The sequence below is a fragment of the Hordeum vulgare genome, chromosome 2H (assembly GCF_904849725.1).
Source record: "Hordeum vulgare subsp. vulgare chromosome 2H, MorexV3_pseudomolecules_assembly, whole genome shotgun sequence".
Lineage (NCBI taxonomy): Eukaryota > Viridiplantae > Streptophyta > Magnoliopsida > Poales > Poaceae > Hordeum > Hordeum vulgare.
The window spans coordinates 577,575,259-577,598,412 of NC_058519.1; the positions used below are offsets into that span (position 1 = coordinate 577,575,259).

The 23,154-nt window shown below is 45.3% G+C and overlaps 47 non-coding genes across 47 annotated transcripts; all 47 read left to right on the plus strand.

Annotated features, from left to right (window-relative positions):
• The first annotated feature begins 16 nt into the window (after positions 1 to 16).
• On the plus strand, positions 17 to 135 carry LOC123438081. The gene has a single exon (XR_006629242.1). It is a non-coding gene; the product is annotated as a 5S ribosomal RNA (ribosomal RNA).
• Positions 136 to 380: 245 nt separating this feature from the next.
• On the plus strand, positions 381 to 499 carry LOC123437908. The gene has a single exon (XR_006629071.1). It is a non-coding gene; the product is annotated as a 5S ribosomal RNA (ribosomal RNA).
• A 221-nt stretch (positions 500 to 720) lies between these two features.
• Positions 721 to 839, plus strand: LOC123431643. Its single transcript, XR_006623231.1, has one exon. It is a non-coding gene; the product is annotated as a 5S ribosomal RNA (ribosomal RNA).
• Positions 840 to 1,033: 194 nt separating this feature from the next.
• On the plus strand, positions 1,034 to 1,152 carry LOC123431727. The gene has a single exon (XR_006623316.1). It is a non-coding gene; the product is annotated as a 5S ribosomal RNA (ribosomal RNA).
• Positions 1,153 to 1,325: 173 nt separating this feature from the next.
• On the plus strand, positions 1,326 to 1,444 carry LOC123434717. Its single transcript, XR_006625992.1, has one exon. It is a non-coding gene; the product is annotated as a 5S ribosomal RNA (ribosomal RNA).
• A 194-nt stretch (positions 1,445 to 1,638) lies between these two features.
• On the plus strand, positions 1,639 to 1,757 carry LOC123436608. Its single transcript, XR_006627824.1, has one exon. It is a non-coding gene; the product is annotated as a 5S ribosomal RNA (ribosomal RNA).
• A 173-nt stretch (positions 1,758 to 1,930) lies between these two features.
• Positions 1,931 to 2,049, plus strand: LOC123435677. The gene has a single exon (XR_006626930.1). It is a non-coding gene; the product is annotated as a 5S ribosomal RNA (ribosomal RNA).
• An 8,848-nt stretch (positions 2,050 to 10,897) lies between these two features.
• On the plus strand, positions 10,898 to 11,016 carry LOC123432661. The gene has a single exon (XR_006624234.1). It is a non-coding gene; the product is annotated as a 5S ribosomal RNA (ribosomal RNA).
• Positions 11,017 to 11,189: 173 nt separating this feature from the next.
• LOC123436103 lies at positions 11,190 to 11,308 on the plus strand. Its single transcript, XR_006627339.1, has one exon. It is a non-coding gene; the product is annotated as a 5S ribosomal RNA (ribosomal RNA).
• A 182-nt stretch (positions 11,309 to 11,490) lies between these two features.
• On the plus strand, positions 11,491 to 11,609 carry LOC123437669. Its single transcript, XR_006628844.1, has one exon. It is a non-coding gene; the product is annotated as a 5S ribosomal RNA (ribosomal RNA).
• Positions 11,610 to 11,842: 233 nt separating this feature from the next.
• On the plus strand, positions 11,843 to 11,961 carry LOC123438690. Its single transcript, XR_006629818.1, has one exon. It is a non-coding gene; the product is annotated as a 5S ribosomal RNA (ribosomal RNA).
• Positions 11,962 to 12,146: 185 nt separating this feature from the next.
• LOC123437661 lies at positions 12,147 to 12,265 on the plus strand. The gene has a single exon (XR_006628836.1). It is a non-coding gene; the product is annotated as a 5S ribosomal RNA (ribosomal RNA).
• Positions 12,266 to 12,462: 197 nt separating this feature from the next.
• On the plus strand, positions 12,463 to 12,581 carry LOC123438687. Its single transcript, XR_006629815.1, has one exon. It is a non-coding gene; the product is annotated as a 5S ribosomal RNA (ribosomal RNA).
• A 200-nt stretch (positions 12,582 to 12,781) lies between these two features.
• Positions 12,782 to 12,900, plus strand: LOC123431687. Its single transcript, XR_006623275.1, has one exon. It is a non-coding gene; the product is annotated as a 5S ribosomal RNA (ribosomal RNA).
• Positions 12,901 to 13,082: 182 nt separating this feature from the next.
• Positions 13,083 to 13,201, plus strand: LOC123438412. Its single transcript, XR_006629555.1, has one exon. It is a non-coding gene; the product is annotated as a 5S ribosomal RNA (ribosomal RNA).
• A 227-nt stretch (positions 13,202 to 13,428) lies between these two features.
• On the plus strand, positions 13,429 to 13,547 carry LOC123436307. Its single transcript, XR_006627537.1, has one exon. It is a non-coding gene; the product is annotated as a 5S ribosomal RNA (ribosomal RNA).
• A 179-nt stretch (positions 13,548 to 13,726) lies between these two features.
• On the plus strand, positions 13,727 to 13,845 carry LOC123435832. Its single transcript, XR_006627078.1, has one exon. It is a non-coding gene; the product is annotated as a 5S ribosomal RNA (ribosomal RNA).
• A 182-nt stretch (positions 13,846 to 14,027) lies between these two features.
• On the plus strand, positions 14,028 to 14,146 carry LOC123436209. The gene has a single exon (XR_006627442.1). It is a non-coding gene; the product is annotated as a 5S ribosomal RNA (ribosomal RNA).
• Positions 14,147 to 14,343: 197 nt separating this feature from the next.
• On the plus strand, positions 14,344 to 14,462 carry LOC123431529. Its single transcript, XR_006623121.1, has one exon. It is a non-coding gene; the product is annotated as a 5S ribosomal RNA (ribosomal RNA).
• Positions 14,463 to 14,649: 187 nt separating this feature from the next.
• LOC123434718 lies at positions 14,650 to 14,768 on the plus strand. Its single transcript, XR_006625993.1, has one exon. It is a non-coding gene; the product is annotated as a 5S ribosomal RNA (ribosomal RNA).
• A 182-nt stretch (positions 14,769 to 14,950) lies between these two features.
• LOC123433268 lies at positions 14,951 to 15,069 on the plus strand. The gene has a single exon (XR_006624799.1). It is a non-coding gene; the product is annotated as a 5S ribosomal RNA (ribosomal RNA).
• Positions 15,070 to 15,226: 157 nt separating this feature from the next.
• On the plus strand, positions 15,227 to 15,345 carry LOC123438216. The gene has a single exon (XR_006629371.1). It is a non-coding gene; the product is annotated as a 5S ribosomal RNA (ribosomal RNA).
• A 193-nt stretch (positions 15,346 to 15,538) lies between these two features.
• On the plus strand, positions 15,539 to 15,657 carry LOC123432821. Its single transcript, XR_006624392.1, has one exon. It is a non-coding gene; the product is annotated as a 5S ribosomal RNA (ribosomal RNA).
• Positions 15,658 to 15,845: 188 nt separating this feature from the next.
• On the plus strand, positions 15,846 to 15,964 carry LOC123434719. The gene has a single exon (XR_006625995.1). It is a non-coding gene; the product is annotated as a 5S ribosomal RNA (ribosomal RNA).
• A 182-nt stretch (positions 15,965 to 16,146) lies between these two features.
• LOC123432515 lies at positions 16,147 to 16,265 on the plus strand. The gene has a single exon (XR_006624093.1). It is a non-coding gene; the product is annotated as a 5S ribosomal RNA (ribosomal RNA).
• A 158-nt stretch (positions 16,266 to 16,423) lies between these two features.
• Positions 16,424 to 16,542, plus strand: LOC123435503. The gene has a single exon (XR_006626751.1). It is a non-coding gene; the product is annotated as a 5S ribosomal RNA (ribosomal RNA).
• Positions 16,543 to 16,723: 181 nt separating this feature from the next.
• On the plus strand, positions 16,724 to 16,842 carry LOC123436917. The gene has a single exon (XR_006628125.1). It is a non-coding gene; the product is annotated as a 5S ribosomal RNA (ribosomal RNA).
• Positions 16,843 to 17,033: 191 nt separating this feature from the next.
• Positions 17,034 to 17,151, plus strand: LOC123433148. The gene has a single exon (XR_006624694.1). It is a non-coding gene; the product is annotated as a 5S ribosomal RNA (ribosomal RNA).
• A 188-nt stretch (positions 17,152 to 17,339) lies between these two features.
• Positions 17,340 to 17,457, plus strand: LOC123432321. Its single transcript, XR_006623910.1, has one exon. It is a non-coding gene; the product is annotated as a 5S ribosomal RNA (ribosomal RNA).
• A 191-nt stretch (positions 17,458 to 17,648) lies between these two features.
• LOC123431532 lies at positions 17,649 to 17,766 on the plus strand. The gene has a single exon (XR_006623124.1). It is a non-coding gene; the product is annotated as a 5S ribosomal RNA (ribosomal RNA).
• Positions 17,767 to 17,945: 179 nt separating this feature from the next.
• LOC123435492 lies at positions 17,946 to 18,064 on the plus strand. The gene has a single exon (XR_006626740.1). It is a non-coding gene; the product is annotated as a 5S ribosomal RNA (ribosomal RNA).
• A 191-nt stretch (positions 18,065 to 18,255) lies between these two features.
• On the plus strand, positions 18,256 to 18,373 carry LOC123432822. The gene has a single exon (XR_006624393.1). It is a non-coding gene; the product is annotated as a 5S ribosomal RNA (ribosomal RNA).
• A 182-nt stretch (positions 18,374 to 18,555) lies between these two features.
• On the plus strand, positions 18,556 to 18,673 carry LOC123431533. The gene has a single exon (XR_006623125.1). It is a non-coding gene; the product is annotated as a 5S ribosomal RNA (ribosomal RNA).
• Positions 18,674 to 18,864: 191 nt separating this feature from the next.
• Positions 18,865 to 18,983, plus strand: LOC123436211. The gene has a single exon (XR_006627443.1). It is a non-coding gene; the product is annotated as a 5S ribosomal RNA (ribosomal RNA).
• A 221-nt stretch (positions 18,984 to 19,204) lies between these two features.
• LOC123431789 lies at positions 19,205 to 19,323 on the plus strand. The gene has a single exon (XR_006623374.1). It is a non-coding gene; the product is annotated as a 5S ribosomal RNA (ribosomal RNA).
• Positions 19,324 to 19,514: 191 nt separating this feature from the next.
• LOC123434720 lies at positions 19,515 to 19,633 on the plus strand. The gene has a single exon (XR_006625996.1). It is a non-coding gene; the product is annotated as a 5S ribosomal RNA (ribosomal RNA).
• A 141-nt stretch (positions 19,634 to 19,774) lies between these two features.
• Positions 19,775 to 19,893, plus strand: LOC123435003. Its single transcript, XR_006626265.1, has one exon. It is a non-coding gene; the product is annotated as a 5S ribosomal RNA (ribosomal RNA).
• Positions 19,894 to 20,075: 182 nt separating this feature from the next.
• Positions 20,076 to 20,194, plus strand: LOC123434721. Its single transcript, XR_006625997.1, has one exon. It is a non-coding gene; the product is annotated as a 5S ribosomal RNA (ribosomal RNA).
• A 188-nt stretch (positions 20,195 to 20,382) lies between these two features.
• On the plus strand, positions 20,383 to 20,501 carry LOC123438688. The gene has a single exon (XR_006629816.1). It is a non-coding gene; the product is annotated as a 5S ribosomal RNA (ribosomal RNA).
• A 218-nt stretch (positions 20,502 to 20,719) lies between these two features.
• On the plus strand, positions 20,720 to 20,838 carry LOC123437292. Its single transcript, XR_006628481.1, has one exon. It is a non-coding gene; the product is annotated as a 5S ribosomal RNA (ribosomal RNA).
• Positions 20,839 to 21,017: 179 nt separating this feature from the next.
• Positions 21,018 to 21,136, plus strand: LOC123435748. The gene has a single exon (XR_006626997.1). It is a non-coding gene; the product is annotated as a 5S ribosomal RNA (ribosomal RNA).
• Positions 21,137 to 21,320: 184 nt separating this feature from the next.
• LOC123437755 lies at positions 21,321 to 21,439 on the plus strand. The gene has a single exon (XR_006628926.1). It is a non-coding gene; the product is annotated as a 5S ribosomal RNA (ribosomal RNA).
• A 182-nt stretch (positions 21,440 to 21,621) lies between these two features.
• LOC123432713 lies at positions 21,622 to 21,739 on the plus strand. Its single transcript, XR_006624283.1, has one exon. It is a non-coding gene; the product is annotated as a 5S ribosomal RNA (ribosomal RNA).
• Positions 21,740 to 21,924: 185 nt separating this feature from the next.
• LOC123438577 lies at positions 21,925 to 22,043 on the plus strand. The gene has a single exon (XR_006629712.1). It is a non-coding gene; the product is annotated as a 5S ribosomal RNA (ribosomal RNA).
• Positions 22,044 to 22,279: 236 nt separating this feature from the next.
• LOC123434723 lies at positions 22,280 to 22,398 on the plus strand. The gene has a single exon (XR_006625999.1). It is a non-coding gene; the product is annotated as a 5S ribosomal RNA (ribosomal RNA).
• A 182-nt stretch (positions 22,399 to 22,580) lies between these two features.
• LOC123432044 lies at positions 22,581 to 22,699 on the plus strand. Its single transcript, XR_006623645.1, has one exon. It is a non-coding gene; the product is annotated as a 5S ribosomal RNA (ribosomal RNA).
• Positions 22,700 to 22,911: 212 nt separating this feature from the next.
• LOC123437494 lies at positions 22,912 to 23,030 on the plus strand. Its single transcript, XR_006628671.1, has one exon. It is a non-coding gene; the product is annotated as a 5S ribosomal RNA (ribosomal RNA).
• The last annotated feature ends 124 nt before the right edge of the window (positions 23,031 to 23,154 follow it).

Here is a 23,154-nt window from a genome sequence, read left to right on the forward strand (position 1 = left end):
TAGATAGTTGCATGTCGGATGCGATCATTCCAGCACTAAAGCACCGGATCCCATCAGAACTTCGAAGTTAAGCGTGCTTGGGCGAGAGTAGTACTAGGATGGGTGACCTCCTGGGAAGTCCTCGTGTTGCATTCCCCTTTTTAAATATATTTTTGCGCCACGTGACAAGGATGACGCGGGAGCGTGATCTATATGACCTCATTTTCTTATTTTTGACGATTACTGTGTGACTTTTCCCACCGCGCTTGACACCCAACGACTAGTAGTAGTAGTAGTAGTAGTAGTAGTAGTAGTAGTAGTAGTAGTAGTAGTAGTAGTAGTAGTAGTAGTAGTAGTAGTAGTTGGGGCAAGCATAAGGAACAAATAGATAGTTGCATGTCGGATGCGATCATAACAGCACTAAAGCACCGGATCCCATCAGAACTCCGAAGTTAAGCGTGCTTGGGCGAGAGTAGTACTAGGATGGGTGACCTCCTGGGAAGTCCTCGTGTTGCATTCCCCAATTTAAATATATTTTTGCGCCACGTGACAAGGATGACGCGGGAGCGTGATCTATATGACCTCATTTTCTTATTTTTGACGGTTACTGTGTGACTTTTCCCACCGCGCTTGACACCCAACGACTAGTAGTAGTAGTAGTAGTAGTAGTAGTAGTAGTAGTAGTAGGAGTAGTAGTAGTAGTTGGGGCAAGCATAAGGAACAAATAGATAGTTGCATGTCGGATGCGATCATAACAGCACTAAAGCACCGGATCCCATCAGAACTCCGAAGTTAAGCGTGCTTGGGCGAGAGTAGTACTAGGATGGGTGACCTCCTAGGAAGTCCTCGTGTTGCATTCCCCTTTTTAAATATATTTTTGCGCCACGTGACAAGGATGACGCGGGAGCGTGATCTATATGACCTCATTTTCTTATTTTTGACGATTACTCTGTGACTTTTCCCACCGCGCTTGACACCCAACAATTAGTAGTAGTAGCAGTAGTAGTAGTAGTAGTAGGGGCAAGCATAAGGAATAAATAGATAGTTGCATGTCGGATGCGATCATACCAACACTAAAGCACCGGATCCCATCAGAACTTCGAAGTTAAGCGTGCTTGGGCGAGAGTAGTACTAGGATGGGTGACCTCCTGGGAAGTCCTCGTGTTGCATTCCCCTTTTTAAATATATTTTTGCGCCACGTGACAAGGATGACGCGGGAGCGTGATCTATATGACCTAATTTTCTTATTTTTGACGATTACTGTGTGACTTTTCCCACCGCGCTTGACACCCAACGACTAGTAGTAGTAGGGGCAAGCATAAGGAACAAATAGATAGTTGTATGTCGGATGCGATCATACCAGCACTAAAGCACCGGATCCCATCAGAACTCCGAAGTTAAGCGTGCTTGGGCGAGAGTAGTACTAGGATGGGTGACCTCCTGGGAAGTCCTCGTGTTGCATTCCCCTTTTTAAATATATTTTTGCGCCACGTGACAAGGATGACGCGGGACCGTGATCTATATGACCTCATTTTCTTATTTTTGACGATTACTGTGTGACTTTTCCCACCGCGCTTGACACCCAACAATTAGTAGTAGTAGCAGTAGTAGTAGTAGTAGTAGGGGCAAGCATAAGGAACAAATAGATAGTTGCATGTCGGATGCGATCATACCAGCACTAAAGCACCGGATCCCATCAGAACTTCGAAGTTAAGCGTGCTTGGGCGAGAGTAGTACTAGGATGGGTGACCTCCTGGGAAGTCCTCGTGTTGCATTCCCCTTTTTAAATATATTTTTGCGCCACGTGACAAGGATGACGCGGGAGCGTGATCTATATGACCTCATTTTCTTATTTTTGACGATTACTGTGTGACTTTTCCCACCGCGCTTGACACCCAACGACTAGTAGTAGTAGGGGCAAGCATAAGGAACAAATAGATAGTTGCATGTCGGATGCGATCATACCAGCACTAAAGCACCGGATCCCATCAGAACTCCGAAGTTAAGCGTGCTTGGGCGAGAGTAGTACTAGGATGGGTCACCTCCTGGGAAGTCCTCGTGTTGCATTCCCCTTTTTAAATATATTTTTGCGCCACGTGACAAGGATGACGTGTTGGAAATATGCCCTAGAGGCAATAATAAATTAGTTATTATTATATTTCTTAGTTCATGATAATCGTTTATTATCCATGCTATAATTGTATTGATTGGAAACACAATACTTGTGTGGATACATAGACAAAACACTGTCCCTAGTAAGCCTCTAGTTGACTAGCTCGTTGATCAAAGATGGTCAAGGTTTCCTGGCCATAGGCAAGTGTTGTCACTTGATAACGGGATCACATCATTAGGAGAATCATGTGATGGACTAGACCCAAACTAATAGACGTAGCATGTTGATCGTGTCATTTTGTTGCTACTGTTTTCTGCGTGTCAAGTATTTATTCCTATGACCATGAGATCATATAACTTACGGACACCGGAGGAATGCTTTGTGTGTATCAAACGTCGCAACGTAACTGGGTGACTATAAAGATGCTCTACAGGTATCTCCGAAGGTGTTCGTTGAGTTAGTGTAGATCGAGACTGGGATTTGTCACTCCGTGTGACGGAGAGGTATCTCGGGGCCCACTCGGTAATACAACATCACACACAAGCCTTGCAAGCAATGTAACTTAATGTAAGTTGCGGGATCTTGTATTATGGAACGAGTAAAGAGACTTGCCGGTAAACGAGATTGAAATAGGTATGCGGATACTAACGATCGAATCTCGGGCAAGTAACATACCGAAGGACAAAGGGAATGACATACGGGATTATATGAATCCTTGGCACTGAGGTTCAAACGATAAGATCTTCGTAGAATATGTAGGATCCAATATGGGCATCCAGGTCCCTCTATTGGATATTGACCGAGGAGTCTCTCGGGTCATGTCTACATAGTTCTCGAACCCGCAGGGTCTGCACACTTAAGGTTCGACGTTGTTTTATGCGTATTTGAGTTATATGGTTGGTTACCGAATGTTGTTCGGAGTCCCGGATGAGATCACGGACGTCACGAGGGTTTCCAGAATGGTCCGGAAACAAAGATTGATATATAGGATGACCTCATTTGGTTACCGGAAGGATTTCGTGCATTACCGGAAAAGTTTCGGGCTCATCGGTAGTGTACCGGGAGTGCCGGGAGGGGTGCCGGGGACCATCGGGAGGGGTGTCACGCCCCAAGGGGTCTCATGGGCTATGGGAAGAGATAAACCAGCCCCTAGTGGGCTGGAATAAGTTCCCACTAAGGCCCATAAGGTTTGAGAAGGAAAAAACACAAGGTGGAAAGAGTTTCCAAGTGGGAAGGTGGAATCCTACTCCAAGTAGGATTGGAGTAGGACTCCTCCACCTCCAATTTCGGCCAAACCTTTAGGTTTTGAGGCTGCCTCCTCCCCTCCCTCCCACCTATATATACGGAGGTTTTAGGGCTGATTTGAGACGACTTTTCTCACGGCTGCCCGACCACATACCTCCATAGTTTTTCCTCTAGATCGCGTTTCTGCGGAGCTCGGGCGGAGCCCTGCTGAGACAAGATCATCACCAACCTCCGGAGCGCCGTCACGCTGCCGGAGAACTCTTCTACCTCTCCGTCTCTCTTGCTGGATCAAGAAGGCCGAGATCATCGTCGAGCTGTACGTGTGCTGAACGCGGAGGTGCCGTCCGTTCGGTACTAGATCGTGGGACTGATCGCGGGATTGTTCGCGGGGCGGATCGAGGGACGTGAGGACGTTCCACTACATCAACCGCGTTCTCTAACGCTTCTGCTGTACGATCTACAAGGGTACGTAGATCACTCATCCCCTCTCGTAGATGGACATCACCATGATAGGTCTTCGTGCGCGTAGGAAAATTTTTGTTTCCCATGCGACGTTCCCCAACAGTGGCATCATGAGCTAGGTTCATGCGTAGATGTCTTCTCGAGTAGAACACAAAAGGTTTTGTGGGCGGTGATGTGCGTTTTGCTGCCCTCCTTAGTCTTTTCTTGATTCCGCGGTATTGTTGGATTGAAGCGGCTTGGACCGACATTACTCGTACGCTTACGAGAGACTGGTTTCATCGTTACGAGTAACCCCCTTTGCTCAAAGATGACTGGCAAGTGTCGGTTTGTCCAACTTTAGTTGAATCGGATTTGACCGAGGAGGTCCTTGGATGAGGTTAAATAGCAACTCATATATCTCCGTTGTGGTGTTTGCGTAAGTAAGATGCGATCCTACTAGATACCCTTGGTCACCACGTAAAACATGCAACAACAAAATTAGAGGACGTCTAACTTGTTTTTGCAGGGTATGATTGTGATATGATGTGGCCAACGATGTGATGTGATATATTGGATGTATGAGATGATCATGTTGTAATAGAAATATCGACTTGCACGTCGATGGTACGGCAACCGGCAGGAGCCATAGGGTTGTATTTATACTAACATATGTGCTTGCAGATGCGTTTACTATTTTGCTAGGCTGTAGCTTTAGTAGTGATAGCATAAGTAGCACGACAACCACGATGGCAACACGTTGATGGATGATCATGGTGTGGCGCCGGTGACAAGAAGATCGTGCCGGTGCTTTGGTGATGGAGATCAAGAAGCACGTGATGATGGCCATATCATGTCACTTATGAATTGCATGTGATGTTAATCCTTTTATGCACCTTATTTTGCTTAGAACGACGGTAGCATTATGAGGTGATCTCTCACTAAAATTTCAAGACGAAATTGTGTTCTCCCCGACTGTGCACCGTTGCGACAGTTCTTCGTTTCGAGACACCACGTGATGATCGGGTGTGATAGACTCAACGTTCACATACAACGGGTGCAAAACAGTTGCACACGCGGAACACTCGGGTTAAGCTTGACGAGCCTAGCATGTGCAGACATGGCCTCGGAACACATGAGACCGAAAGGTCGAGCATGAATCGTATAGTTGATATGATTAGCATAGGGATGCTTACCACTGAAACTATTCTCGACTCACGTGATGATCGGACTTGAGATAGCGGATTTGGATCATGTACCACTCAAATGTCTAGAGAGATGTACTTTTTGAGTGGGAGTTCTTAAGTAATATGATTAATTGAACTAATTGTCATGAACATAGTCTAATGGTCTTTGCGAATTACGATGTAACCTGCGCTATAGCTCTACTGTTTTTATATGTTCCTAGAGAAAATTTAGTTGAAAATTGATAGTAGCAACCTTTGCAGACTGAGTCTGTAAAACCGAGGATTGTCCTCGTTGCTACGCAGAAGGCTTATGTTCTTAATGCACCACTCGGTGTGTTGCACCTCGAGCGTCGTCTGTGGATGCTATGAACATCCGACATACACATTACTGATGACTACATGATAGTTGAGTGCAAGATACTTGATGGCTTAGAAGCAAGGCGCCGGAAACGTTGTAAAACGTCACGGAACATAAGTGATGTTCCGAAGAGATGCAATTGTGATTTCATGCTTGTGCCCTTGTTAAGAGGTACTAGACCTCCAACAAGATTCTTTGACCACAAAGTAAAGGAGAAAAGCTCAATCGCTGAGCATGTGCTCAGATTGTCTGAGTACGACAATCACTTGAATCAAGTGGGAGCTAATCTTCCAAATGAGATAGTGATGGTTCTCCAAAAGTCACTGCCACCAAGCTTTGAGAGCTTCGTGATGAACTATGAAATATCAAGGATAGATACAATGATCCTTGAGCGATTCGCGACGTTTGACACTGCGAAAGTAGAAATCAAGAAGGAGCATCAATAGTTGATGGTTTGGAAAACCACTAAGTTTCAAGAAAGGCGAGGGCTAGAAGGGATACTTCGTGAAACGGCAAAACAGTTGCTGCGCTAATGAAGAGACCCAAGATTAAACCCAAACCCGAGACTAAGTGCTTCTGTAATAAGGGGAACAGTCACTGAGGCGGAGCAACTCTAGATACTTGGTAGATAAGAAGGCTGGCAAAAGTCGAAAGAAGTATATTTGATATACATAATGTTGATGTGTACTTTACTAGTACTCCTAGTAGCATGAGGGTATTGGATACCGGTTCGGTTGCTAAGTGATTAGTAACGCGAAATGAAAGCTACGACATAAACGGAGACTAGCTAAAGGCGAGGTGACGATACGTGTTGGAAGTGTTTCCAAGGTTGATATGATCAAACGTCGCACGCTGCCTCTACCATCGGGATTGGTGTTGAACCTAAATAATTGTTATTTGGTGCTTGCGTTAGGCATGAACATGATTGGATCGTGTTTATTGCAATACGATTATTCATTCAAAGAGAATAATGGTTACTCTATTTGCTTGAATAATCACCTTCAATGGTTTATTGAATCTCGATTGTAGTGTTACACATTGGTGCCAAAAGATACGAGTTAAATGATGATAGTACCACTTACTTGTGGCACTGCCGCTTGAGTCATGTTAGTATGAATTGCATGAAGAGGCTCCATGCTGATGGATCTTTACTCACCTGATTTCGAATCACTAGTGACATGCAAATCATACCACATGAGCAAGGCCTTGTTTTCATTGAGATGAAACAAGATAGTAACTTGTTGGAAGTGATACATTTTGATGTATGCAGTCCAGTGAGTGCTGAGGCACGCAGTGGATATCATTATGTTCTTACTTCACTGACGACTTGAGTAGATACAGGAGTATTTACTTAATGAATCACAAGTCTGAAATATTGAAAAGTTCAATTCTGTTTCAGAGTGAAGTTCGTCGTAACAAGAGGATGAACTGTCTACGATATGATCATAGAAATGAATATCTGAGTTACGAGTTTTTGGTACACAGTTAAGACAATGTGGAAATTGTATCACAGTTCATGCCACCTGGAACATCATGGTGTGATGATGTGTCTGAACATCATACCACGCACTATTTAGTATGGTGCATGATGTGATGTATCTTATCGAATTACCACTATCGTTTATGGCTTATGCATTAGAAACAACCACATTCACTTTAAATAGGGCACCGCGTATTTCCGTTGAGATGACACAGTATAGACTGAGGTTTAGAGAAATCTAAACTGTCGTTTCTTGAAAGTTTGGGGCTTCGAAACTTATGTGAAAAAGGTTTTAGTCTGATAAGCTCGAACCCAAAGCGGATAAATGCATCTTCATAGGATATCCAAAACAGTTGGGTACATCTCCTATCTCAGATCCGAAAGCAAAGTGTTTGTTTCTAGAAAAGGATCCTTTCTCGAGAAAAGGTTTATCTCGAAAGAATTGAGTGGGAGGGTAGTAGAACTTGATGAGATTATTGAACCATCACTTCAACCAGTGTGTAGCAGGGCGTAGGAAGTTGTTCCTGTGGCGCCTACACCAATTGAAGTGGAAGCTGATGATGGTGATCATTGAGCTTCGAATCAAGTTACTACAAACCTCGTAGGTCGACAAGGTCGCGTACTGCTGCAGAGTAGTACGGTATCCCTGTCTTGGAGGTCATGTTGTTGAGCAACAGTGAACCTACGAGTTATGGAGAAAGCGATGGTGGGCCCAGATTCCGACAAATGGCTGGAAGCCATGAAATCCGAGAGAGGATCCATGTGTGAAACCAAAGTGTAGACTTTGGTAGAACTACTTGATGGTCATGGGACTATTGGGTAAAATGGATCTTTAAAAGAAGACAGACGATGATGGTGATAAGTCACTATTAAGAAAAGCTCGACTTGTCGCAAAGATGTTTTCGACAAGATCAAACAGTTGACTATGATGAGACTTTCTCACTCGTAGCGATGCTAAAGGTCTGTTAGAATTATGTTAGTTGTTGATGCATTATTTATGAAATATTGCACGTAGGATGTCAAAACATTGTTTTCTCGACGGTTTCCTTGAGCAAACATTGTATGTGATACAACGAGAAGGTTTTGTCGATCCTAAAGATACTAGCAAGTATGCAAGCTCCAGTGATCCTTCAATGGACTGGTGCAAGCATCTCGGAGTTGGAATATACACTTTGATGAGATGATCAAAGATTTTGGGTGTGTACAAGGTTTATGAGAAACTTGTATTTCCAAAGAAGTGAGTAGGAGCACTATAGAATTTCTGATAGGTATATGTGGTTGACATATTGTGGATCAGAAGTAACATAGAATTTCTGTAAAGCATACAAGATTGTTTGAAAGAAGTTTTCAAAGGAGTACCTGGATTACGCTACTTGAACATTGAGCATCAAAGATCTATGGAGATAGATCGAAAACGCTTAATAGAAGTTTCAACAAGATGCATGCCTTGACAAGTTTTTGAAAGAGTTCAAAATAGATCAGCAAAGAAGGAGTTCTTGGTTGCGTTGTGAGGTGTGAATTTGAGTAAGACTCAAAACCCGACCACGGCAGAATAAAGAGAATAGACGAAGGTCGTCTTCTATGCCTTAGCCGTAGAATCTAAAGTATGCCATGCTGTGTACCGCACCTAATGTGTGCCTTGACTCAAAGTCTGTTGAGGGTACAAAGAGTGATCCATGATTGAATCACTAGCAGCGGTCAAAATTTATCCTTAGTAACTAATGGACTAAGGAATTTTTCTTGATTATGGAGGTGGTTGAAGAGTTCGTCGTAAAGGGTTACGTCGATGTAAGCTTTGACACTAATCCGAATAACTATGAGTAGTGAAACGGATTCGTATAGTAGAGTAGATATTTGGAGCATTTCCGAATAGCATGTAGTAGCAGCATCTCTAAGATGAAATAAAGATTTGTAAAGAACGCACGGATCTGAAAGTTTCAGAACCGTTGACTAAAACCTCTCTCACGAGCAAGACGTGATCAGACCCCATAACTATATGGGTGTTGGATTCGTTGGAATCACATGGTGATGTGAACTAGATTATTGACTCTAGTGCAAGTGGGAGACTGTTGGAAATATGCCCTAGAGGCAATAATAAATTAGTTATTATTATATTTCTTAGTTCATGATAATCGTTTATTATCCATGCTATAATTGTATTGATTGGAAACACAATACTTGTGTGGATACATAGACAAAACACTGTCCCTAGTAAGCCTCTAGTTGACTAGCTCGTTGATCAAAGATGGTCAAGGTTTCCTGGCCATAGGCAAGTGTTGTCACTTGATAACGGGATCACATCATTAGGAGAATCATGTGATGGACTAGACCCAAACTAATAGACGTAGCATGTTGATCGTGTCATTTTGTTGCTACTGTTTTCTGCGTGTCAAGTATTTATTCCTATGACCATGAGATCATATAACTTACGGACACCGGAGGAATGCTTTGTGTGTATCAAACGTCGCAACGTAACTGGGTGACTATAAAGATGCTCTACAGGTATCTCCGAAGGTGTTCGTTGAGTTAGTATAGATCGAGACTGGGATTTGTCACTCCGTGTGACGGAGAGGTATCTCGGGGCCCACTCGGTGATACAACATCACACACAAGCCTTGCAAGCAATGTAACTTAATGTAAGTTGCGGGATCTTGTATTACGGAACGAGTAAAGAGACTTACCGGTAAACGAGATTGAAATAGGTATGCGGATACTAACGATCGAATCTCGGGCAAGTAACATACCGAAGGACAAAGGGAATGACATACGGGATTATATGAATCCTTGGCACTGAGGTTCAAACGATAAGATCTTCGTAGAATATGTAGGATCCAATATGGGCATCCAGGTCCCTCTATTGGATATTGACCGAGGAGTCTCTCGGGTCATGTCTACATAGTTCTCGAACCCGCAGGGTCTGCACACTTAAGGTTCGACGTTGTTTTATGCGTATTTGAGTTATATGGTTGGTTACCGAATGTTGTTCGGAGTCCCGGATGAGATCACGGACGTCACGAGGGTTTCCAGAATGGTCTGGAAACAAAGATTGATATATAGGATGACCTCATTTGGTTACCGGAAGGATTTCGTGCATTACCGGAAAAGTTTCGGGCTCATCGGTAGTGTACCGGGAGTGCCGGGAGGGGTGCCGGGGACCATCGGGAGGGGTGTCACGCCCCAAGGGGTCTCATGGGCTATGGGAAGAGATAAACCAGCCCCTAGTGGGTTGGAATAAGTTCCCACTAAGGCCCATAAGGTTTGAGAAGGAAAAAAACACAAGGTGGAAAGAGTTTCCAAGTGGGAAGGTGGAATCCTACTCCAAGTAGGATTGGAGTAGAACTCCTCCACCTCCAATTTCGGCCAAACCTTTAGGTTTTGAGGCTGCCTCCTCCCCTCCCTCCCACCTATATATACGGAGGTTTTAGGGCTGATTTGAGACGACTTTTCTCACGGCTGCCCGACCACATACCTCCATAGTTTTTCCTCTAGATCGCGTTTCTGCGGAGCTCGGGCGGAGCCCTGCTGAGACAAGATCATCACCAACCTCCGGAGCGCCGTCACGCTGCCGGAGAACTCTTCTACCTCTCCGTCTCTCTTGCTGGATCAAGAAGGCCGAGATCATCGTCGAGCTGTACGTGTGCTGAACGCGGAGGTGCCGTCCGTTCGGTACTAGATCGTGCGACTGATCGCGGGATTGTTCGCGGGGCGGATCGAGGGACGTGAGGACGTTCCACTACATCAACCGCGATCTCTAACGCTTCTGCTGTACGATCTACAAGGGTACGTAGATCACTCATCCCCTCTCGTAGATGGACATCACCATGATAGGTCTTCGTGCGCGTAGGAAAATTTTTGTTTCCCATGCGACGTTCCCCAACATGACGCGGGAGCGTGATCTATATGACCTCATTTTCTTATTTTTGACGATTACTGTGTGACTTTTCCCACCGCGCTAGACACCCAACGACTAGTAGTAGTAGTAGTAGTAGTAGTAGTAGTAGTAGTAGTAGTAGTAGTAGTAGTAGTAGTAGTAGTAGTAGTAGTAGTAGTAGTAGTAGTTGGGGCAAGCATAAGGAACAAATAGATAGTTGCATGTCGGATGCGATCATACCAGCACTAAAGCACCGGATCCCATCAAAACTTTGAAGTTAAGCGTGCTTGGGCGAGAGTAGTACTAGGATGGGTGACCTCTTGGGAAGTCCTCGTGTTGCATTCCCCTTTTTAAATATATTTTTGCGCCACGTGACAAGGATGACGCGGGAGCGTGATCTATATGACCTCATTTTCTTATTTTTGACGATTACTGTGTGACTTTTCCCACCGCGCTTGACACCCAACGACTAGTAGTAGTAGTGGCAAGCATAAGGAACAAATAGATAGTTGCATGTCGGATGCGATCATACCAGCACTAAAGCACCGGATCCCATCAGAACTCCAAAGTTAAGCGTGCTTGGGCGAGAGTAGTACTAGGATGGGTGACCTCCTGGGAAGTCCTCGTGTTGCATTCCCCTTTTTAAATATATTTTTGCGCCACGTGACAAGGATGACGCGGGAGCGTGATCTATATGACCTCATTTTCTTATTTTTGACGATTACTGTGTGACTTTTCCCACCGCGCTTGACACCCAACGACTAGTAGTAGTAGTAGTTGTAGGGGCAAGCATAAGGAACAAATAGATAGTTCCATGTCGGATGCGATCATACCAGCACTGAAGCACCGGATCCCATCAAAACTCCGAAGTTAAGCGTGCTTGGGCGAGAGTAGTACTAGGATGGGTGACCTCCTGGGAAGTCCTCGTGTTGCATTCCCCTTTTTAAATATATTTTTGCGCCACGTGACAAGGATGACGCGGGAGCGTGATCTATATGACCTCATTTTCTTATTTTTGACGATTACTGTGTGACTTTTCCCACCGCGCTTGACACCCAACGACTAGTAGTAGTAGTAGTAGTAGTAGTAGTAGTAGTAGTAGTAGTAGTAGTAGTAGTAGTAGTAGTAGTAGTTGGGGCAAGCATAAGGAACAAATAGATAGTTGCATGTCGGATGCGATCATAACAGCACTAAAGCACCGGATCCCATCAGAACTCCGAAGTTAAGTGTGCTTGGGCGAGAGTAGTACTAGGATGGGTGACCTCCTGGGAAGTCCTCGTGTTGCATTCCCCTTTTTAAATATATTTTTGCGCCACGTGACAAGGATGACGCGGGAGCGTGATCTATATGACCTCATTTTCTTATTTTTGACGATTACTGTGTGACTTTTCCCACCGCGCTTGACACCCAACAATTAGTAGTAGTAGTAGTAGTAGTAGGGGCAAGCATAAGGAACAAATAGATAGTTGCATGTCGGATGCGATCATACCAGCACTAAAGCACCGGATCCCATCAGAACTTCGAAGTTAAGCGTGCTTGGGCGAGAGTAGTACTAGGATGGGTGACCTCCTGGGAAGTCCTTGTGTTGCATTCCCCTTTTTAAATATATTTTTGCGCCACGTGACAAGGATGGCGCGGGACCGTGATCTATATGACCTCATTTTCTTATTTTTGACGATTACTGTGTGACTTTTCCCACCGCGCTTGACACCCAACGACTAGTAGTAGTAGTAGTAGTAGTAGTAGTAGTAGTAGGGGCAAGCATAAGGAACAAATAGATAGTTGCATGTCGGATGCGATCATACCAGCACTAAAGCACTGGATCCCATCAGAACTCCGAAGTTAAGCGTGCTTGGGTGAGAGTAGTACTAGGATGGGTGACCTCCTGGGAAGTCCTTGTGTTGCATTCCCCTTTTTAAATATATTTTTGCGCCACGTGACAAGGATGACGCGGGAGCGTGATCTATATGACCTCATTTTCTTATTTTTGACGATTACTGTGTGACTTTTCCCACCGCGCTTGACACCCAACGACTAGTAGTAGTAGTAGTAGTAGTAGTAGTAGTAGTAGTAGGGGCAAGCATAAGGAACAAATAGATAGTTGCATGTCGGATGCGATCATACCAGCACTAAAGCACTGGATCCCATTAGAACTCCGAAGTTAAGCGTGCTTGGGTGAGAGTAGTACTAGGATGGGTGACCTCCTGGGAAGTCCTTGTGTTGCATTCCCCTTTTTAAATATATTTTTGCGCCACGTGACAAGGATGACGCGGGAGCGTGTTCTATATGACCTCATTTTCTTATTTTTGACGATTACTGTGTGACTTTTCCCACCGCGCTTGACACCCAACGACTAGTAGTAGTAGTAGTAGTAGGGGCAAGCATAAGGAACAAATAGATAGTTGCATGTCGTATGCGATCATACCAGCACTAAAGCACCGGATCCCATCAGAACTCCGAAGTTAAGCGTGCTTTGGCGAGAGTAGTACTAGGATGGGTGACCTCCTGGGAAGTCCTCGTGTTGCATTCCCCTTTTTAAATATATTTTTGCGCCACGTGACAAGGATGACGCGGGACCGTGATCTATATGACCTCATTTTCTTATTTTTGACGATTACAGTGTGACTTTTCCCACCGCGCTTGACACCCAACGACTAGTAGTAGTAGTAGTAGTAGTAGTAGTAGTAGTAGTAGTAGTAGTAGTACTCGTAGTACTAGTAGGGGCAAGCATAAGGAACAAATAGATTGTTGCATGTCGGATGCGATCATACCAGCACTAAAGCACCGGATCCCATCAGAACTCCGAAGTTAAGCGTGCTTGGGCGAGAGTAGTACTAGGATGGGTGACCTCCTCGGAAGTCCTCGTGTTGCATTCCCCTTTTTAAATATATTTTTGCGCCACGTGACAAGGATGACGCGGGAGCGTGATCTATATGACCTCATTTTCTTATTTTTGATGATTACTGTGTGACTTTTCCCACCGCGCTTGACACCCAACGACTAGTAGTAGTAGTAGTAGGGGCAAGCATAAGGAACAAATAGATAGTTGCATGTCGGATGCGATCATACCAGCACTAAAGCACCGGATCCCATCAGAACTCTGAAGTTAAGCGTGCTTGGGCGAGAGTAGTACTAGGATGGGTGACCTCCTGGGAAGTCCTCGTGTTGCATTCCCCTTTTTAAATATATTTTTGCGCCACGTGACAAGGATGACGCGGGACCGTGATCTATATGACCTCATTTTCTTATTTTTGACGATTACTGTGTGACTTTTCCCACCGCGCTTGACACCCAACGACTAGTAGTAGTAGTAGTAGTAGGGGCAAGCATAAGGAACAAATAGATAGTTGCATGTCGGATGCGATCATACCAGCACTAAAGCACCGGATCCCATCAGAACTCCGAAGTTAAGCGTGCTTGGGCGAGAGTAGTACTAGGATGGGTGACCTCCTGGGAAGTCCTCGTGGTGCATTCCCCTTTTTAAATATATTTTTGCGCCACGTGACAAGGATGACGCGGGACCGTGATCTATATGACCTCATTTTCTTATTTTTGACGATTACTGTGTGACTTTTCCCACCGCGCTTGACACCCAACGACTAGTAGTAGTAGTAGTAGTAGTAGTAGTAGTAGTAGGGGCAAGCATAAGGAACAAATAGATAGTTGCATGTCGGATGCGATCATACCAGCACTAAAGCACCGGATCCCATCAGAACTCCGAAGTTAAGCGTGCTTGGGCGAGAGTAGTACTAGGATGGGTGACCTCCTGTGATGTCCTCGTGTTGCATTCCCCTTTTATATATATTTTTGCGCCACGTGACAAGGATGACGCGGGAGCGTGATCTATATGACCTCATTTTCTTATTTTTGACGATTACTGTGTGACTTTTCCCACCGCGCTTGACACCCAACGACTAGTAGTAGTAGTAGTAGTAGTAGTAGGGGCAAGCATAAGGAACAAATAGATAGTTGCATGTCGGATGCGATCATACCAGCACTAAAGCACCGGATCCCATCAGAACTCCGAAGTTAAGCGTGCTTGGGCGAGAGTAGTACTAGGATGGGTGACCTCCTGGGAAGTCCTCGTGTTGCATTCCCCTTTTTAAATATATTTTGGCGCCACGTGACAAGGATGACGCGGGAGCGTGATCTATATGACCTCATTTTCTTATTTTTGACGATTACTGTGTGACTTTTCCCACCGCGCTTGACACCCAACGACTAGTAGTAGTAGTAGTAGTAGGGGCAAGCATAAGGAACAAATAGATAGTTGCATGTCGGATGCGATCAAAGCTGCACTAAAGCACCGGATCCCATCAGAACTCCGAAGTTAAGCGTGCTTGGGCGAGAGTAGTACTAGGATGGGTGACCTCCTGGGAAGTCCTCCTGGTGCATTCCCCTTTTTAAATATATTTTTGCGCCACGTGACAAGGATGAGGCGGGACCGTGATCTATATGACCTCATTTTCTTATTTTTGACGATTACTGTGTGACTTTTCCCACCGCGCTTGACACCCAAGGGCAAGCATAAGGAACAAATAGATAGTTGCATGTCGGATGCGATCATACCAGCACTAAAGCACCGGAACCCATCAGAACTCCGAAGTTAAGCGTGCTTGGGCGAGAGTAGTACTAGGATGGGTGACCTCCTCGGAAGTCCTCGTGTTGCATTCCCCTTTTTAAATATATTTTTGCGCCACGTGACAAGGATGACGCGGGAGCGTGATCTATATGACCTCATTTTCTTATTTTTGACGATTAGTGTGTGACTTTTCCCACCGCGCTTGACACCCAACGACTAGTAGTAGTAGTAGTAGTAGTAGTAGTAGTAGGGGCAAGCATAAGTACAAATAGATAGTTGCATGTCGGATGCGATCATACCAGCACTAAAGCACTGGATCCCATCAGAACTCCGAAGTTAAGCGTGCTTGGGCGAGAGTAGTACTAGGATGGGTGACCTCCTGTGATGTCTTCGTGTTGCATTCCCCTTTTTAAATATATTTTTGCGCCACGTGACAAGGATGACGCGGGAGCGTGATCTATATGACCTCATTTTCTTATTTTTGACGATTACTGTGTGACTTTTCCCACCGCGCTTGACACCCAACGACTAGTAGTAGTAGTAGTAGTAGTAGTAGGGGCAAGCATAAGGAACAAATAGATAGTTGCATGTCGGATGCGATCATACCAGCACTAAAGCACCGGATCCCATCAGAACTCCGAAGTTAAGCGTGCTTGGGCGAGAGTAGTACTAGGATGGGTGACCTCCTGGGAAGTCCTCGTGTTGCATTCCCCTTTTTAAATATATTTTGGCGCCACGTGACAAGGATGACGCGGGAGCGTGATCTATATGACCTCATTTTCTTATTTTTGACGATTACTGTGTGACTTTTCCCACCGCGCTTGACACCCAACGACTAGTAGTAGTAGTAGTAGTAGGGGCAAGCATAAGGAACAAATAGATAGTTGCATGTCGGATGCGATCAAAGCAGCACTAAAGCACCGGATCCCATCAGAACTCCGAAGTTAAGCGTGCTTGGGCGAGAGTAGTACTAGGATGGGTGACCTCCTGGGAAGTCCTCGTGGTGCATTCCCCTTTTTAAATATATTTTTGCGCCACGTGACAAGGATGACGCGGGACCGTGATCTATATGACCTCATTTTCTTATTTTTGACGATTACTGTGTGACTTTTCCCACCGCGCTTGACACCCAAGGGGCAAGCATAAGGAACAAATAGATAGTTGCATGTCGGATGCGATCATACCAGCACTAAGGCACCGGATCCCATCAGAACTCCGAAGTTAAGCGTGCTTGGGCGAGAGTAGTACTAGGATGGGTGACCTCCTGGGAAGTCCTCGTGTTGCATTCCCCTTTTTAAATATATTTTTGCGCCACGTGACAAGGATGACGCGGGAGCGTGATCTATATGACCTCATTTTCTTATTTTTGACGATTACTGTGTGACTTTTCCCACCGCGCTTGACACCCAACGACTAGTAGTAGTAGTAGTAGTAGGGGCAAGCATAAGTACAAATAGATAGTTGCATGTTGGATGCGATCATACCAGCACTAAAGCACTGGATCCCATCAGAACTCCGAAGTTAAGCGTGCTTGGGCGAGAGTAGTACTAGGATGGGTGACCTCCTGGGAAGTCCTTGTGTTGCATTCCCCTTTTTAATTATATTTTTGCGCCACGTGACAAGGATGACGCGGGAGCGTGATCTATATGACCTCATTTTCTTATTTTTGACGATTACTGTGTGACTTTTCCCACCGCGCTTGACACCCAACGACTAGTAGTAGTAGTAGTAGTAGTAGGAGGAGGGGCAAGCATAAGGAACAAATAGATAGTTGCATGTCGAATGCGATCATACCAGCACTAAAGCACCGAATCCATCAGAACTCCGAAGTTAAGCGTGCTTGGGCGAGAGTAGTACTAGGATGGGTGACCTCCTCGGAAGTCCTCGTGTTGCATTCCCCTTTTTAAATATATTTTTGCGCCACGTGACAAGGATGACGCGGGAGCGTGATCTATATGACCTCATTTTCTTATTTTTGACGATTACTGTGTGACTTTTCCCACCGCGCTTAACACCCAACGACTAGTAGTAGTAGTAGTAGGAGGAGGAGGGGCAAGCATAAGGAACAAATAGATAGTTGCATGTCGAATGCGATCATACTAGCACTAAAGCACCGGATCCATCAGAACTCCGAAGTTAAGCGTGCTTGGGCGAGAGTAGTACTAGGATGGGTGACCTCCTGGGAAGTCCTCGTGTTGCATTCCCCTTTTTAAATATATTTTGGCGCCACGTGACAAGGATGACGCGGGAGCGTGATCTATATGACCTCATTTTCTTATTTTTGACGATTACTGTGTGACTTTTCCCACCGCGCTTGACACCCAACGACTAGTAGTAGTAGTAGTAGTAGTAGTAGTAGGGGCAAGCATAAGGAACAAATAGATAGTTGCATGTCGAATGCGATCATACCAGCACTAAAGCACCGGATCCATCAGAACTCCGAAGTTAAGCGTGCTTGGGCGAGAGTAGTACTAGGATGGGTGACCTCCTGGGAAGTCCTCGTGTTGCATTCCCCTTTTTAAATATATTTTGGCGCCACGTGACAAGGATGACGCGGGAGCGTGATCTATATGACCTCATTTTCTTATTTTTGACGATTACTGTGTGACTTTTCCCACCGCGCTTGACACCCAACGACTAGTAGTAGTAGTAGTAGGGGCAAGCATAAGGAACAAATAGATAGTTGCATGTCGGATGCGATCATACCAGCACTAAAGCACCGGATCCCATCAGAACTCCGAAGTTAAGCGTGCTTGGACGAGAGTAGTACTAGGATGGGTGACCTCCTGGGAAGTCCTCGTGTTGCATTCCCCTTTTTAAATATATTTTTGCGCCACGTGACAAGGATGACGCGGGAGCGTGATCTATATGACCTCATTTTCTTATTTTTGACGATTACTGTGTGACTTTTCCCACCGCGCTTAACACCCAACGACTAGTAGTAGTAGTAGTAGTAGGAGGAGGAGGGGCAAGCATAAGGAACAAATAGATAGTTGCATGTCGAATGCGATCATACTAGCACTAAAGCACCGGATCCATCAGAACTCCGAAGTTAAGCGTGCTTGGGCGAGAGTAGTACTAGGATGGGTGACCTCCTAGGAAGTCCTCGTGTTGCATTCCCCTTTTTAAATATATTTTGGCGCCACGTGACAAGGATGACGCGGGAGCGTGATCTATATGACCTCATTTTCTTATTTTTGACGATTACTGTGTGACTTTTCCCACCGCGCTTGACACCCAACGACTAGTAGTAGTAGTAGTAGTAGGGGCAAGCATAAGGAACAAATAGATAGTTGCATGTCGAATGCGATCATACCAGCACTAAAGCACCGGATCCATCAGAACTCCGAAGTTAAGCGTGCTTGGGCGAGAGTAGTACTAGGATGGGTGACCTCCTGGGAAGTCCTCGTGTTGCATTCCCCTTTTTAAATATATTTTGGCGCCACATGACAAGGATGACGCGGGAGCGTGATCTATATGACCTCATTTTCTTATTTTTGACGATTACTGTGTGACTTTTCCCACCGCGCTTGACACCCAACGACTAGTAGTAGTAGTAGTAGTAGTAGTAGTAGGGGCAAGCATAAGGAACAAATAGATAGTTGCATGTCGGATGCGATCATACCAGCACTAAAGCACCGGATCCCATCAGAACTCCGAAGTTAAGCGTGCTTGGGCGAGAGTAGTACTAGGATGGGTGACCTCCTGGGAAGTCCTCGTGGTGCATTCCCCTTTTTAAATATATTTTTGCGCCACGTGACAAGGATGACGCGGGACCGTGATCTATATGACCTCATTTTCTTATTTTTGACAATTACTGTGTGACTTTTCCCACCGCGCTTGACACCCAACGACTAGTAGTAGTAGTACTAGTAGTACTAGTAGTAGTAGTAGTACTAGTAGTAGTAGTAGTAGGGGCAAGCATAAGGAACAAATAGATAGTTGCATGTCGGATGCGATTATACCAGCACTAAAGCATCGGATCCCATCAGAACTTCGAAGTTAAGCGTGCTTGGGCGAGAGTAGTACTAGGATGGGTGACCTCCTGGGAAGTCCTCGTGTTGCATTCCCCTTTTTAAATATATTTTTGCGCCACGTGACAAGGATGACGCGGGAGCGTGATCTATATGACCTCATTTTCTTAATTTTGACGATTACTGTGTGACTTTTCCCACCGCGCTTGACACCCAACGACTAGTAGTAGTAGTAGTAGTAGTAGTAGTAGGGGCAAGCATAAGGAACAAATAGATAGTTGCATGTCGGATGCGATCATACCAGCACTAAAGCACCGGATCCCATCAGAACTCCGAAGTTAAGCGTGCTTGGGCGAGAGTAGTACTAGGATGGGTGACCTCCTGGGAAGTCCTCGTGTTGCATTCCCCTTTTTAAATATATTTTTGCGCCACGTGACAACGATGACGCGGGACCGTGATCTATATGACCTCATTTTCTTATTTTTGACGATTACAGTGTGATTACTAGTAGGGGCAAGCATAAGGAACAAATAGATTGTTGCATGTCGGATGCGATCATACCAGCACTAAAGCACCGGATCCCATCAGAACTCCGAAGTTAAGCGTGCTTGGGCGAGAGTAGTACTAGGATGGGTGACCTCTTGGGAAGTCCTCGTGTTGCATTCCCCTTTTCAAATATATTTTTGCGCCACGTGACAAGGATGACGCGGGAGCGTGATCTATATGACCTCATTTTCTTATTTTTGACGATTACTGTGTGACTTTTCCCACCGCGCTTGACACCCAACGACTAGTAGTAGTAGTAGTAGTAGGGGCAAGCATAAGGAACAAATAGATAGTTGCATGTCGGATGCGATCATACCAGCACTAAAGCACCGGATCCCATCAGAACTCCGAAGTTAAGCGTGCTTGGGCGAGAGTAGTACTAGGATGGGTGACCTCCTGGGAAGTCCTCGTGTTGCATTCCCCTTTTTAAATATATTTTTGCGCCACGTGACAAGGATGACGCGGGACCGTGATCTATATGACCTCATTTTCTTATTTTTGACGATTACTGTGTGACTTTTCCCACCGCGCTTGACACCCAACGACTAGTAGTAGTAGTAGTAGTAGTAGTAGGGGCAAGCATAAGGAACAAATAGATAGTTGCATGTCGGATGCGATCATACCAGCACTAAAGCACTGGATCCCATCAGAACTCCGAAGTTAAGCGTGCTTGGGTGAGAGTAGTACTAGGATGGGTGACCTCCTGGGAAGTCCTTGTGTTGCATTCCCCTTTTTAAATATATTTTTGCGCCACGTGACAAGGATGACGCGGGAGCGTGATCTATATGACCTCATTTTCTTATTTTTGACGATTACTGTGTGACTTTTCCCACCGCGCTTGACACCCAACGACTAGTAGTAGTAGTAGTAGTAGTAGTAGTAGTAGTAGTAGTACTGGTAGTACTAGTAGGGGCAAGCATAAGGAACAAATAGATTGTTGCATGTCGGATGCGATCATACCAGCACTAAAGCACCGGATCCCATCAGAACTCCGAAGTTAAGCTTGCTTGGGCGAGAGTAGTACTAGGATGGGTGACCTCCTGGGAAGTCCTCGTGTTGCATTCCCCTTTTTAAATATATTTTTGCGCCACGTGACAAGGATGACGCGGGAGCGTGATCTATATGACCTCATTTTCTTATTTTTGACGATTACTGTGTGACTTTTCCCACCGCGCTTGACACCCAACGACTAGTAGTAGTAGTAGTAGGGGCAAGCATAAGGAACAAATAGATAGTTGCATGTCGGATGCGATCATACCAGCACTAAAGCACCGGATCCCATCAGAACTCCGAAGTTAAGCGTGCTTGGGCGAGAGTAGTACTAGCATGGGTGACCTCCTGGGAAGTCCTCGTGTTGCATTCCCCTTTTTAAATATATTTTTGCGCCACGTGACAAGGATGACGCGGGAGCGTGATCTATATGACCTCATTTTCTTATTTTTGACGATTACTGTGTGACTTTTCCCACCGCGCTTGACACCCAACGACTAGTAGTAGTAGTAGTAGTAGTAGGGGCAAGCATAAGTACAAATAGATAGTTGCATGTCGGATGCGATCATACCAGCACTAAAGCACTGGATCCCATCAGAACTCCGAAGTTAAGCGTGCTTGGGCGAGAGTAGTACTAGGATGGGTGACCTCCTGGGAAGTCCTCGTGGTGCATTCCCCTTTTTAAATATATTTTTGCGCCACGTGACAAGGATGACGCGGGAGCGTGATCTATATGACCTCATTTTCTTATTTTTGACGATTACTGTGTGACTTTTCCCACCGTGCTTGACACCCAACGACTAGTAGTAGTAGTAGTAGTAGGGGGAAGCATAAGGAACAAATAGATAGTTGCATGTCGAATGCGATCATACTAGCACTAAAGCACCGGATCCATCAGAACTCCGAAGTTAAGCGTGCTTGGGCGAGAGTAGTACTAGGATGGGTGACCTCCTGGGAAGTCCTCGTGTTGCATTTCCCTTTTTAAATATATTTTGGCGCCACGTGACAAGGATGACGCGGGAGCGTGATCTATATGACCTCATTTTCTTATTTTTGACGATTACTGTGTGACTTTTCCCACCGCGCTTGACACCCAACGACTAGTAGTAGTAGTAGTAGTAGTAGGGGCAAGCATAAGGAACAAATAGATAGTTGCATGTCGGATGCGATCATACCAGCACTAAAGCACGGGATCCCATCAGAACTCCGAAGTTAAGCGTGCTTGGGCGAGAGTAGTACTAGGATGGGTGACCTCCTGGGAAGTCCTCGTGGTGCATTCCCCTTTTTAAATATATTTTTGCGCCACGTGACAAGGATGACGCGGGACCGTGATCTATATGACCTCATTTTCTTATTTTTGACGATTAGTGTGTGACTTTTCCCACCGCGCTTGACACCCAACGACTAGTAGTAGTAGTAGTAGTAGTAGTAGTAGTAGTAGTAGTAGTAGTAGTAGTAGTAGTAGTAGTAGTAGTAGTAGGGGCAAGCATAAGGAACAAATAGATAGTTGCATGTCGGATGCGATCATACCAGCACTAAAGCACCGGATCCCATCAGAACTCCGAAGTTAAGCGTGCTTGGGCGAGAGTAGTACTAGGATGGGTGACCTCCTGGGAAGTCCTCGTGTTGCATTCCCCTTTTTAAATATATTTTTGCGCCACGTGACAAGGATGACGCGGGAGCGTGATCTATATGACCTCATTTTCTTATTTTTGACGATTACTGTGTGACTTTTCCCACCGCGCTTGACACCCAACGACTAGTAGTAGTAGTAGTAGTAGGGGCAAGCATAAGGAACAAATAGATAGTTGCATGTCGGATGCGATCATACCAGCACTAAAGCACTGGATCCCATCAGAACTCCGAAGTTAAGCGTGCTTGGGTGAGAGTAGTACTAGGATGGGTGACCTCCTGGGAAGTCCTTGTGTTGCATTTCCCTTTTTAAATATATTTTTGCGCCACGTGACAAGGATGACGCGGGAGCGTGATCTATATGACCTCATTTTCTTATTTTTGACGATTACTGTGTGACTTTTCCCACCGCGCTTGACACCCAACGACTAGTAGTAGTACTAGTAGTAGTAGTAGTAGTAGTAGTAGTAGTAGTAGTAGGGGCAAGCATAAGGAACAAATAGATAGTTGCATGTCGGATGCGATCATACCAGCACTAAAGCACTGGATCCCATCAGAACTCCGAAGTTAAGCGTGCTTGGGCGAGAGTAGTACTAAGATGGGTGACCTCCTGGGAAGTCCTTGTGTTGCATTCCCCTTTTTAAATATATTTTTGCGCCACGTGACAAGGATGACGCGGGAGCGTGATCTATATGACCTCATTTTCTTATTTTTGACGATTACTGTGTGACTTTTCCCACCGCGCTTGACACCCAACGA